Below are 15244 nucleotides of genomic sequence, written 5' to 3'. Positions count from 1 at the left end.
ATCATTAAAAAACGTAGTACACACCAAAACAAATCAATTGAATTTGTTTTATTCAGCCGCTTAAGTCATCCATCAGTTTCTGAATAGACAATATGTCTAATATATTTATCTATGACAAACCAAATATGTTAAGACGCAAACGTACAGAGGATTGTCTCGCCATCATCTCTAATTGTATCGTTTGCCTCTTCACAACGCCTGCGGCACAGCCATTTATGCGTAACTGTGCCAGTTTGCACGTGCCTTCCAAACATGCTAAATTTAGAGGCAAAACCAGCTAAATAATAATAGTTGCATCTCCTCATCCCAGTATTGTGGGTGTTCTGATAATCCGCAAATGTTCTGCATATACATAAACACAGACACACTAAATCTCCCTAAACTATTTTGCTATTTAAGAGACACAAGCTAAGGAGATCAGCTTTGCATGCACTATCAAGTTTGCACGTGTTTGAATTCACACAAACCTTTAGTAGATCAGGCCCAATGTATTCACCATAGTCCACCGAGATGTATTTGGGTGTCGGTTTAACCTCAGAAATAGCAATGAGCAGTGTTATGGTATGCACATTTTTTAAATACATGTACCTTGGATTTTGTTAGTACTTTATTAATAAGTAATTGTTCCCATAAGAAACAAGGCAAATCAAATCAACTCACTCCAGACAACCATAAATATCATCCCAAAACACATTTTATAGAGAATAATTATAATCAATTATGCAGAAAACAATGTGAAACATGTACAGTCATGGTCAAAAGTTTACATACACATAATGTCATAGCAGTCTTGAGTTTCCAATAATTTCTACAACTTTCCTCCAGAAGGTCTTATCTTTGTCCATGTGATGTCAAATGAAACACAAATTGAGCTGTTTGGCCACAATACCCAGCAATATGTTTGGAGGAGAAAAGGTGAGGCCTTTAATCCCAGGAACACCATGCTTACCGTCAAGCATGGTGGTGGTAGTATTATGCTCTGGACCTGTTTTGCTGCCAACGGAACTGGTGCTTTACAGAGAGTAAATGGGACAATGAAAAAGGAGGACAACCTAAAATCATCAGCCCGGAGGTTGGGTCTTGGGCACAGTTGGGTGTTCCAACAGGACGATGACCCCAAACACACATCAAAAATGGTAAAGGAATGGCTAAATCAGGCTAGAAGTAAGGTTTTAGAATGGCCTTCCCAAAGTTCTGACTTAAACGTGTGGACAATGCTGAAGAAACAAGTCCATGTTAGAAAACTTAGCTGAACTGCACCAATTTTGTCAAGAGGAGTGGTCAAAAATTCAACTAGAAGCTTGCCAGAAGCTTGTGGATGGCTACCAAAAGCGCCTTATTGCAGTGAAACTTGCCAAGGAACATGTAACCAAATATTAACATTGCTCTATGTATACTTTTACCCAGCAGATTTAGTCACATTTTCAGTAGACCCATAATAAATGTATAAAAAAAACAAACTTCATGAATGTTTTTTTGTAACAAACAAGTACGTGTTCCAATCACTCTATCACCAAAAAATAAGAGTTGTAGAAATTATTGGAAACTCAAGACAGCCATGACATTATGTCCTTCACAAGTGTATGTCAACTTATGACCACGACTGTATAAACGACAAATGACCACTTCTGTCTGCCCTTATGACAGACTCTTGTTGGCAAAGATGACAATGAGCAGAGAACCACGTGGACTCCAACTTCTATCACAACTTCTTTCTTGATTTGAATGGTTTTGTGACAACCAGGTCGCATGATGATGCGGGGTTTGTTCTCCCAGGATGCAAACGGACTTCGGACAGGTAGGAAAAGTATTTATTTTAGAAATAAATCAGACGGGAACAAAGAAAAACGTGCTCATAGCACGGAAGGCAACAACTAAATGGGCTAGCGTGGGAGCTAGCAAGTAAAAGAGCCTGGCGTGGAAACTAGCAGGTACAGAGCAAGAAAAAACTGTCGTCGACTGTTGCATAACGCAAATTAGGAAGCCAGACCGAGTGAGGCCAGGGCATAGACTAAATAGCCCTCTGATTAGTGCCCGGGCAACAGGTGAGCGTCCCGAACACTAACCAGAGACAGGTGAGTGCAATCTGCAGTCATGGCAACTGAAACAAACAAACTCAAGAGGTGCTGAAAACACTAGTGACTCGGAAACGTAAACAGACTATGATCCGAGCCGCGGATCATAACCGGTTTCTCAACTTCTTTACCAAAGTACTGGCACTCCTAGCTGATCTCCTGTTGTGCTTACAGGTCCTTTTCACTCATAAAATGTAATCTACTCGAGGAAGTGGTCCAGGTATTCTTAGTTCCCAGTTGATGTACAGTATACTAAAAATCAAATTCTTTCACTTCGTAAATAAGACTTGAATAATTGGCACTGACAACACCATAAACTAATCGAGACATTTGGCAAATAGGCAATTCTTTCAAAAGCAGCAGTGTTTCTTATTCCTGTTTCAGGATCAGTAGTTTTTCATCATCTGTACATCAGAATAAGTGGAAAATTAGATTGTTAAAGGGGAACATTATCACCAGACCTAAGTACGCGTCAATATATACCTTGATGTTGCAGAAAAAAGACCATATATTTTTTTAACCGATTTTCGAACTCTAAATGGGTGAATTTTGGCGAATTAAACGCCTTTCTAATATTCGCTCTCGGAGCGATGACGTCACAACGTGGCGTCACATCGGGAAGCAATCCGCCATTTTCTCAAACACCGAGTGAAATCAGCTCTGTTATTTTCCGTTTTTTCGACTGTTTTCCGTTCCTTGGAGACATCATGCCTCGTCGGTGTGTTGTCGGAGGGTGTAACAACACGAACAGGGACGGATTCAAGTTGCACCAGTGGCCCAAAGATGCGAAAGTGGCAAGAAAATTGGACGTTTGTTCCGCACACTTTACCGACGAAAGCTATGCTACGACAGAGATGGCAAGAATGTGTGGATATCCTGCGACACTCAAAGCAGATGCATTTCCAACGATAAAGTCAAAGAAATCTGCCGCCAGACCCCCATTGAATCTGCCGGAGTGTGTGAGCAATTCAGGGACAAAGGACCTCGGTAGCACGGCAAGCAATGGCGGCAGTTTGTTCCCGCAGACGAGCGAGCTAAACCCCCTATCGACCCTAGCTTCCCTGGCCTGCTGACATCAACTCCAAAACTGGACAGATCAGCTTTCAGGAAAAGAGCGTGGATGAGGGTATGTCTACAGAATATATTAATTGATGACAATTGGGCTGTCTGCACTCTCAAAGTGCATGTTGTTGCCAAATGTATTTCATATGCTGTAAACCTAGTTCATAGTTGTTAGTTTCCTTTAATGCCAAACAAACACATACCAATTGTTGGTTAGAAGGCGATTGACGAATTTGTTCTCGCTTTCTCCCGTGTCGCTGGCTGTCGTGTCGTTTTCGTCGGTTTCGCTTGCATACGGTTCAAACCGATATGGCTCAATAGCTTCAGTTTCTTCTTCAATTTTGTTTTCGCTACCTGCCTCCACACTACAACCATCCGTTTCAATACATGCGTAATCTGTTGATTCGCTTAAGCCGCTGAAATCCGAGTCTGAATCCGAGCTAATGTCGCTATAGCTTGCTGTTCTTTCCGCCATGTTTGTTTGTGTTGGCTTCACTATGTGACGTCACAGGAAAATGGACGGGTGTTTATATCGATGGTTAAAATCAGGCATTTTGAAGCTTTTTTAGGGATATTGCGTGATGGGTAAAATTTTGATAAAAACTTCGAAAAATATAATAAGCCACTGGGAACTGATTTTTAATGGTTTTAACCATTCTGAAATTGTGATAATGTTCCCCTTTAAACAAGAGAACGGAAGGCAAAATATGGAGCACAGAGCCCCACCAAAGACCAATTTTTTTAACAATAATGATAGCAAAGAGGAGCACAATGTTACCACAACAGAATACTGTAGTTGTTTCTGTGTTGCATTTTAGTAACGTTTACACAGCATGGTGCTTTTGTTGACCAGCATTTTCATAACTGAGCATGCAATCATTGCGCCATCAGCATGTATTGAGTTTATAATGAAGGGAACATTGGGTATAAAAATATCAATAATAGTGGGATGCAGTTTGAAAAATTGGATTTAGAATTTGCCTTGGGATTACAGTGCCATTTAACTGTTTGAGTGTTGATTTATTCTAATGACTGATTTGGTGGTGTGTTAACATAACTACTCAGAGTGCACCTTCACCATTCTTTTGACATACTCAAGTGGGAAGTGTAAACAAAGAGGAAGATAATGAACGCATCAGTGCCTACTTGGGGATTCATGCAAAAAAAGCTCAAAAGCCATCAGGCCTACATTGTCTTACAATTTATAAAACTTAAATGAAATTGCACTAATCTCTGCCATATGGAACATGTAATCTCTGGGCTGGAAAATCATATCTGAGGAACATGCTGTTGCACCAACCATTGTTCAGCCGGAATGCATTGGGATGTTTGGGGAACATTTTTTTTTCCTATGGAAACCATAAGAAATGAGAAATGTGGCTGAGGTTACTTTTTCCAGGGTCCTTGGTGAGCGTGGAAGTGATCTGAGACACTTGGGGTGGCGTCTCGATGATCATGACTTTGGATCGGCACCTTGCATCTGGGCCGCATGTGCAGTCGAAACCGGGAGAGACAGAGAGGGAAACTAAGATCCAGCAAATCTTTATGTCATTTCTCTCCATCGACTCTTTTCTTAGATCATTACATCATTACACGTCATTTTAATGGGACAAAGCTGTTGACAATAACACAAATCAGTGGTTGCATGCCTGAGCAGGCTAGATGTAGTCCTTTTTTTAGCCTCCTGGCATCTCTCTGACCAGCCGTCCATTTGCAGCATCGGGAGGCCCTGGGCGACCGGCAGGAGTGTGACCAGAGATTATTGTCCAGTCTGCTTGTTTGGGTTAAGGCTTTAGATGGGGAAATGGGATTAGAGTAGGCCCGGCTGGAAAGACATACACTAATGGGAAGCAGAGGAGCACTCGCCTGATCCTCCTCCACTCACAGAGACCCTGTTATCCCACCTGATTGGATTAGCCCCCTGTTAAATGTGCTATGATAAGGGAGGACCACTGCTGAGACTATCCTCAGTGCTGCTGGGGACGAACCACACAGATACAACAGGAGGATCAAATAAATTCCAACACGCTGGTTTAAAACCGTGTTTCATGTGAACACATTGGACTTTGATGTCACAAATAAGGATACAGTAGAAGTCTCTGCCTGTGCCTCCAGGTAGACTCTACACCAATGGTTCTTAACCTGGGTTCGATCGAACCCTAGGGGTTCGGTGAGTCGGGCTCAGAGGTTCGGCGGAGGTCAAAACACACCCGACTCATCGTGTAAATAAAAACTTCTCTCTATCGGCGTATTACGGATACAACAACAGCAGAAGTCAGACTGATTTGCAGGTGTGTCATTTGTTGTGAGTTTACGCACTGTGTTGGTTTTGTTGTTTGAACAAGGTGATGTTCATGCACGGTTCATTTTGTGCACCAGTAAAAAAAACATGGTAACACTTTAGTATGGGGAACATATTCACCATTAATTAGTTGCTTATTAACATGCAAATTAGCAACACATTGGCTGTTAACTAGTCATTATTAAGTACTTATTAATGCCTTATTCGGTATGGCCTTATTATAACCCTAACCCTCTAACCCAGTGGTCGGGAACCGTTTTGGCTGATAGAGCCATGAAAGCCAAATGTTTTAAAATATATTTTCGTGAGAGCCATATACTATTTTTTTAACACTGAATACAACTAAATGCGTGCATCTTTAAGTAAGACCAACGTTTTTAGAGTGTAATAAGTCTCTTAATATTTTTAATAACATTGTTATTTTGAAGCCATCCAATAATAAACAAAATACTTCTTACCATTAATGCGACTTCTTGAACAGGTGCGGTAGAAAATGCATGAGAATGTTTTATATTTTGAACGCTATTTTTAACACTCTGATTACCAGAGAAATTATTAATTACTTATCGTGTTAAGCAATGTCAGCTAAGATTTATCTGAGAGCCAGATGCAGTTATCAAAAGAGCCACATCTGGTTCGAGAGCCATAGGTTCCCTACCCCTGCTCTAACCCTAACCCTAACCAAGTAACTCTAAATTATGTCTTTGTTATTTAGAATATGTTCCCCTAGTGTCCAAAAAACTCTCAATTAAGTCTTTGTTACTTAGAATATGTTCCCCATACTAAAATGTTACCAAAAACATATAACTTTGTCTTGAATTTGGAGGGGAAAAAAAGATTTTATTTTTCACTAACGAAGGGTTCGGTGAATGCGCATATGAAACTGGTGGGGTTCAGTACCTCCAACAAGGTTAAGAACCACTGCTCTACACTAATGAACCCCATAGAGCTAGTATTGTTCACCAAGACTAAGACCAAAAGGACAGGTATGGCAAATATTAGAGTCATGGGTATAAAATAAACAGATTTAAGTTGAGCAGTGTTTACCAACTATTTCGAGCCCAAGATCTACCCCAGCACCAACCTTTATATATATATATATATATATATATATATATATATATATATATATATATATATATATATATATATATATATATATATATATATATATATATATATATATATATATATATATATATATATATATATATATATATATATATATATATATATATATATATATATATATATATATATATATATAGGTCCTGAGCAGTCCTGGGTTCAATCCCGGGCTCGGGATCTTTCTGTGTGGAGTTTGCATGTTCTCCCCGTGACTGCGTGGGTACTCTCCGGGTACTCCGGCTTCCTCCCACTACCAAAAACATGCACCTGGGGATAGGTTGATTGGCAACACTAAATTGGCCCTAGTGTGTGAATGTGAGTGTGAATGTTGTCTGTCTATCTGTGTTGGCCCTGCGATGAGGTGGCGACTTGTCCAGTGTGTACCCCGCCTTCCGCCCGAATGCAGCTGAACGGGACAAGCGGTAGAAAATGGATGGATGGATATATATATATATATATATATATATATATATATATATATATATATATATATATATATATATATATATATATATATATATATATGTGTGTGTGTGTGTGTGTGTGTGTGTGTTCTTGTATTTCTACCCTTCTTGAGACATCAACAAGGAAAAGTAACTTCCATATAAAGACCGGTGAAAAAGTTAGGACCGAAATCATGGTCCCAATACGGAAAACTATTGCATCTAATCGAGAATGTCTCATTTGCACCCCTGGTGGTGAAATCTAACACAATTAGGTTGGTCCCAGAAAGGAGGGATTTTTCAAATGGACACTACAAGCAATACAAACATTCGGCAAATTATATTTTATTAATGTACCTCAAGGTTACTATAAAAAAGGATGTAAAATCACAGTTTAATTTGGGACAGGCCAGAATAAAAATACCATGAATAAAGATACAGAGTTGTGCTATTATTGGCTGGTGTCAGCATTTTGACTTTTTGTCCGGACTATACACCGCAATTTTTTTCCCTATGTTTTATACTGCAGGGGTTTAATGTTCTTTTCCTGGGGGTCACAAAATTCAAATGCTGCCAATAAATGTTGCCTTGTCAGATCAGACCAATTAAACGGGTCACGGTGGACCAATGCAATTGTTTATATTAGATCAAATGCACCCACACCATCATTCAGACAGCCATTTAGCAAGTTATGGACTCACCCTCATTGTGGAGAAAAAATGACAAAATACACAAAAACACAACTCCAAAGCCGAAGACAATCAAGCAGGCCAATCAAAAAAGCAATCGGCCGCTGCATGGAACAACAATCCACCACCGTGAGGAAAAGAAGGACTAAGACAGCGCTCAATGATGTCTCCGGTATGCCGTGTTACACGCACGTATGTCATAATGCATTTATTTTTCATAATATTTTTTGAATTGTACAGGTAAGTCCCAAAAATGGACTGGCTTGTACAACTATTAGCGACTCCTGGAATTGAGGGTATAGGGCATGATCTTACCCCACACGTCAAAGTGTGGATCTGAGTAATAAAGTTTGGGGTTGTTTACAAGTTGAGGAAGATCTTTGACTGTTTATCATACATACAGTAAATCATTCTAAAAAAATACTCTTCTGAGAGACAGTACCGTATATTCCCTTTGACAAATTGAATGAGTTATTGATGGGCATAATGTAAGAACTGATTTATCTGTGATAAGATTGTGGTAAAGCATAGGCTTAATTTCAGACACAGTTAAGATGTCCAGTTTAATAATAAAATCAGGAATTGTGTAAGAAGCAATAAGTTCATTATGTTGAAGATGAATCAATAAAGTAAGCTCTAATGTGGTTTTACAATTAACTGAGTTCATTAGGACTGTGCCAGGCATGTTATCTGCTGCTTGAATATGAAAAAAAACACTCATAATTACAGTAAGTATAAAAAGTCTGAAATAATGAATTATGGTATGTAGAAGTATAAATGGTAGGAGTAAGTATAAAAGTAGGGCTCTTTGGAAAATTGTTCTCTCTGATAAGGAGTTCTTTGTAGGGATGGGTACCGAACTCGGTACTTCTGTACTGTAGGCACCGACCCAATGCTGTCAGCACTACTAGTAGTAGAATTACGTAACGTCAAACCTGCCATATTACAATACCTTTGTTGCCTGTGACGTTGCGCCTGGTTGCAGAAACTGTCTCTTAACACTTGGTGAGAAAACAAGCACTCAGAGCAAACTCAGCCAACCTGCGTCGAGGTAATGTTACATTTTTCAGTGCCAACAAAGCAAGTTTGCCTGATGGAAAATGTACGTACGTACAGTAAGGCTGCACTTTTCTGAATGATTAGAATTTGAAATTTCGCATGGCATTTTCTTCACCTCCAAATTTAGTAATGAAATCTATGGCTAAGATGCACGTTACAATCAAACAGCTGGTGTGTAATAAGTACATTACTTACAATATAAACACTGTTGAGCGCAGCATAAGTGAAGTGACGTGTGAAGTGAATTATATTTATATAGCGCTTTTCTCTAGTGACTCAAAGCACTTTACATAGTGAAACCCAATATCTAAGTTACATTTAAACCCGTGTGGGTGGCACTGGGAGCAGGTGGGTAAAGTGTCTTGCCCAAGGACACAACGGCAGTGACTAGGATGGCGGATGCAGGGATCGAACCTGGAACCCTCAAGTTGCTGGCACGGCCACTCTACCAACCGAGCTATACCGCCCACCTCGTTTGGAACATTCAGCTTCATGGCAAAGACTGTTTCGAGCTTGACAACCCATCATATCCTATACAATAATGCCATCTAATGTCTTAGAATTGCAACTGCATGCAAAATCTACAATATACTTACTTTACAATTTATTAACACACACAAAAGTACTGAAACATGGTACCATTGAGTACCAGTATCAAATATCAGGGACTATACCGGGAATTGGTACCGTGCAAGGTACCCATTCTAGTACCTTGTCACAAAAACCTTTAATACTATGTCAACCAATGGTTATTATTGTTACAAGTATTGTTTGTAGTATCCTGTACTATCTGCACAACCACAACCTTTTATTTTAATACATGCAAATTGCCATGACTCCAACTTGCTAATTGCAGCCAATCTACCAATCAGACAGTAATTACTGGTATCCTGCCTGCCTTTCCTTCCAATGGCTGAGCAGTTAATTTGTGCCACGGTTTCAACAGCTGGAAAATCGCCTCCTATGGCAAAACTACAGGGCTAAGTTGGAGCTTGCATGCATGAACGTGCACATGAATCCGTGTTACTATTTCTACCGTGTATGCTGTGTGGCACAAGTGTAATGTGGGGTGTATTGAATTTAACATAAAATCAGTCTGCGCACTTTCTGTGTAGACATAACGTAACGTAATATTGCTGTACAATCTCCACCTTACCTGCAGCTTTGGGGCTGAACGGACTCTCTTGTGACCCTACCTGCCAACTCAGTCGTCTGCTCTGTGATTGATTAACATTTTATTAATGTTTCCTTTTGCCACCGGTCCAGGTGAAACAGCACGACATACATTGCCTACGCTGGGTGATGATTGGATTTCAAAGGTTACTGATCCCATAATTGCTTTTAAATTACACTCCGTGTGAATGTGTGTCATTAATGGAATCATGATCCACATCACGGTAATGTTACCTCAGTGAATCCTTGGCTATTTAGTCTCGATAAGGTGACATGTGTCACACTGATCATCAAACAACCATAACCTGCGCAGACAAAAAAATATTTGCATGTTCATGAAAACAGCAAATCATGCTCCATGACGCAGAAAAGAAGCTACTGTCACTTTTATGATCAATGCTATTTTTCTAATGGTCTTTGTTTTTTAGATGCAATAAATGAGAGTAAACCCACCATATGTCCAGTTGACAACCACTTAAGGGATTTACCCTTGGTTTACAAATCACAGTTGGCTAATTAACAAAAATGTGTGTAAATGGGCGCTGCACAAAGGTTGCTAATATCTAATGGGCAATCAGGGTCCAATTGCAAGAACTGTTAAAAGCCTGTTCAGTAAATGTTTTGTATTAAGAGGAATAGCTTCGCAAAAATGGCTATATCTAGGTAAGGAAGAGTTAAAACTGCTTGCATGCTATTGAATCTTTAAGATTATTCCTTAGCTAAAATTGTATTTGTTCTAAAACCAAATAAACAAAGACTTCTGTGACGATCCGTCACTTCACTACTGTTTGTGTTTCCTTGTTCTGTGTTTATTTCCTGCCAGCGCACCTATTTGATTTCCATTTCCTGCATGTCTCCTCTTGAGCGCTCGTTTTCCTCACCTGTCCCGGATTGGCAGCCCGGCACACCTGTTTGCAGTTGCCAATCATGCTGCTATATATGCCTGCCTCGCCTGTTCCTCAGGGCTCGAGGATTGACTATGTTAAGAACCTTACATGCAAGACTGCTTCCTTCTCTGTTTTGAGTATTAAAACACTCTTACCTGAACATCACTCTCCTGGTTCCTGCATCTTGGGGTCACTACTACCGCAGCCATGCGAGTTTAGAACTACTTGATCCTCAAGAGTCAGCTGATTTTTTTTTTATGATGAGATTAGATACTCATTGGGGCTGCTTTTAGTATAAATCAACAAAGTCTGGGAATATGTCAGAGTACCTCACCATACGATTTGATACACAACAGATGGCAATAATAACAATATCACCATAGGGCAATACTGTGATTAGCGATATTATATATTGCTGTTAATAACCTACAATATACAGCAGGGGTCTCAAACTTGTGGCCCATTTTTGGCCCTCAGCCTCATGTTTTGTGGCCCTCTACTTAACCCCATAGCGTAATGTAATTACGACCCGTGCATCCTAAATTATAGTTGTAGTTGTAATTATAGTGTTATAGAATCCCACTTGAAAGAATACGAAGATTTAAATACCTCCCGCTAAACAGCGTGCGCAAACAATACAATTGCGTGAACTATTACTGGACGGGTTGCGCATGATTTAGTAACACTGTGTGTGCAATTGAAAAGTGGTGCAGACCACCTCATTTAAATGAGGATTTTGCGTGTCCTATACACATACTTGCCAACCTTGAGACCTCCGATTTCGGGAGGTGGGGTCGTGGTTGGGGGCGGAGGTGTGGTTGGGGGCGTGGTTAACAGGGGAGGAGTATATTTACAGCTAGAATTCACCAAGTCAAATATTTCATATATATATGTATACACACAGGTATATATATATATATATATATATATATATATATATATATAAATATAAATATATAAGAAATACTTGACTTTCAGTGAATTCTAGCTATATATATATATATATATATAAATATAAATATATAAGAAATACTTGACTTTCAGTGAATTCTAGCTATATATATATATATATATATATATATATATATATATATATATATATATATATATATATATATATATATATATATATATATAAATAAAATAAATACTTGAATTTCAGTGTTCATTTATTTACACATATACACACACATAACACTCATCTACTCATTGTTGAGTTAAGGGTTGAATTGTCTATCCTTGTTCTATTCTCTGTCACTATTTTTTGAACCATGCTGAACACCCTCTCTGATGATGCATTGCTGTGTGGCAAGCACAAAAGTGCTTTCATCAAATGCACTAGAGTCTGGAATCTCCCATCTCTCCCTAACATGGCCCAAAATTGGTCAATCTTTGCTTCCTGAGGAAGATCTTCACTGCCAAGCACTTGGTAGTCCACTACTTCTTACCGGAGGCTATCCAGGTCCAATCGCAGCTGCGGCTTGGAACTTACAAGCGTATTTCTACATCTTACTCGTCGTCGGCGTCGCCACGGCTGTATCTTCCTCGTTCTTCTGCTTCGTCTCCTTGTTGTGTGCGCAGTTGTGCACTGCACTCTCTAACAGCCGTAGATGTTATTTTCACATATGCATGTACAGTAGATGGCAGTATTGCCCTGTTTAAGAGTGTCACAACATTGCTGTTTATGGCAGACAAACTGCTTTACGGTAGACGAAAACGTGACTGCTGTTGTTGTGTGCTGTTATCGCGCTGGGAGGACGTTAATGAAACTGCCTAACAATAAACCCACATAAGAAACCAAGAACTCGCCCTCGATTATTCGCCGCCTCCAGCTACGCCTGAATTTCGGGAGATTTTCGGGAGAAAATTTATCCCGGGAGGTTTTCGGGAGAGGCGCTGAATTTCGGGAGTCTCCCGGAAAATCTGTGAGGGTTGGCAAGTATGCCTATACGGGGCATCACCATGGAGACACTCATTTACTGCACATTAATGTTATCATGCTCCTTCCTACCTGATGTGTTTTGCTGTTTTTAAACAAGCAGACACATACCAGTTTTTATGGGCATCTACAATGAAACCACTTTTTTTGTTGTTTTTTACCGCTGAAGGTGCATAGGAGGGAGGCTGCACTTATGTGCTTAAGATGCAAAAAATGCAGACTTCAAAAAGTAGTTATTATATAGGGTATATGTTAGTATTATATTTTCTGTGTGAAAAAACTAAAGTCATCAAAGAAAATAATAACTACACAAACGCATCAATTGAATTTGTTTTAATCAGCCCCTTAAGTCATATAGCAGCTATAAAATTGAATGTGATGGATGTTGGATGTTACTGAATAGACGATATGTCTATTATTTGTATTTGTGATTTATTCTCTGTCAATTGTGTGTCTTTGCAGTGCAAGCACTCTATCTTTTCACGCAGCTGTATGTGTAAATGTCATTTTCCTCATGCTTTGTTAAATTTGCGAAATAAAACAAAAACCTGTGCTCCCAAAACGGTGATGAGTGTTGATAACTCACATTCTGCGTCCTGTATAATATATTTTCATTTTCTCTTCCAAGTACTGTGGGCATTTTGACAATCAGCATATATTTTGCATATTAATGAAGACAGAGACGCAAAATGGATTGCATGCCGTATTCTGCTCACTTAAGAGACACAATCCTCTTTGCACATGTTTAGTTGATCAGCTTTGTGTGTGCTAATAAGTGTGCACGTGTTTTAGTACCCGCAAACATTTAGTAAATCAGGCCCTAAATACAATAAAGCTAATAAACACACATTGAGCAACACAAAGAGCAAGTTACTGTAAGCAACCGGAAATGTCTCTGACCATCCATTTCCCGGGAAACTCTTCAACAGAGAATTATTTTTACATTCAATCTCAAGACCCATAATAGTTTAGGGTAATTATAATGTATAATTATAATATTATTATATATGCTGGTAGACTTAGTTATTACATGAATTCACATGGGTAAAACGTGCCTCACCATGACTCTACCTCCAACGGCCCCCAGATAAATCGAGTTTGAGACCCCTGATATTCAGAAAACACCACATCTAATATCCCTCAAGTAGATCACAATTTTTAACTAGAAGCACATAAATAATAATACTTAGCATTTGAATATAAAAATCAACATTTCTCTGGCTGCCTTCAACTCAGGGTGACTTATCCAGCTTTGTCCAATACACACTTCAAAAGCCAAAGTGAGTTCACACTTTTGATTTATAGGATGTCGCCATGTCTTGTAGTGTTTGGGTTGTGTATGAAAACTAACAGGAACCCTGAGCAATGGATTTTACCTGCAAATATCAGTAAAATGTTTTCAGTCTTGAAGGCCATTTTAAATGTGAACTCATTGCTTCCTTTTTCTGCATGTTTCTTTGTGCATGTTTTAAAGGGTCGTTGATATTGAGATATTTTTTATATTAATTTTGGTATGTAGCTTTTTTTGCCACAGATATAATAGATCTGTTTTCCGATGGAGCTTAGTTTCTCTCTCTCAGTATTATGATTTACCGGTATCAGTATTATTATTAATTATACTAGGAGTGTCAAACTTGATTTTCAGTTATAGCTGCCCTCAGAGAGCCGCTTGTTCTAGTAAATAAATACAACCATTAAACCATTAATGTATAACCATATCATTATATTACACAAATGCCTATGCATTTGATTATTATATTTTTAATATACAAATTGATGGCTGGCTTGCTTTGAAATCATGAATCATGGTGACAAGCATATACTGTACCTACCTACACTTTTATTTTAACAGAAAAATTAAGACATTAAATTGCATGGACTACAATTCAAGATTCAAGATGCTTTATTATTGTTCATTCTTTAACATGTACAAGACATAAAAGAACTGAAATTTCATTTTCGGCACAGTCCCACTAAGAGCAGACATACGTTACAGGGGGACAAGACGGGACCGCCAACGGTTCAGCCACTTACAGCGCTCCTTAAAAAAAGGTGGGGAAAAAGGTGATATTGGGAAAGGGGGTAAGAGTAAAAAAAATACCAGTCTAATGCTGGACCCTCGGGAGGGGTCCAGACTGAGTCCAAGGAAAAAACCTCACATAGCATAGCACACATAAACATGATACATATAATCACAACAACTCGCAACAGAGGGAGGGGGGGCATTTGGGGCCCTGGAGGCCGGCCTGCTGCTATAAAGCGCTACTCAGCCGTCCATAACCCCGAAGAGGAATTAAGCAGTGGTGAAGGCGTTGATTGGGGAAGGGGCGGGTGCGTGCATGTATGCTTGGGTGAGATGTTGAAATGTTTTTTGTGGACTGGGGCCAATCTCAAAGTTCGACACCAGGTTTCATTGAAAAAAAGGAAGTTCAAAAGCGTCAAAAGCATCCATCGTTGAGGAGTCCTCGGGGGAGTTTTTCAGAACAG

This window comes from Nerophis lumbriciformis, linkage group LG12, assembly GCF_033978685.3.
Source record: "Nerophis lumbriciformis linkage group LG12, RoL_Nlum_v2.1, whole genome shotgun sequence".
NCBI classification, from domain to species: domain Eukaryota; kingdom Metazoa; phylum Chordata; class Actinopteri; order Syngnathiformes; family Syngnathidae; genus Nerophis; species Nerophis lumbriciformis.
The sequence above is the reverse complement of the archived record's forward strand: the minus strand, read 5'-3'. Positions refer to the sequence as shown.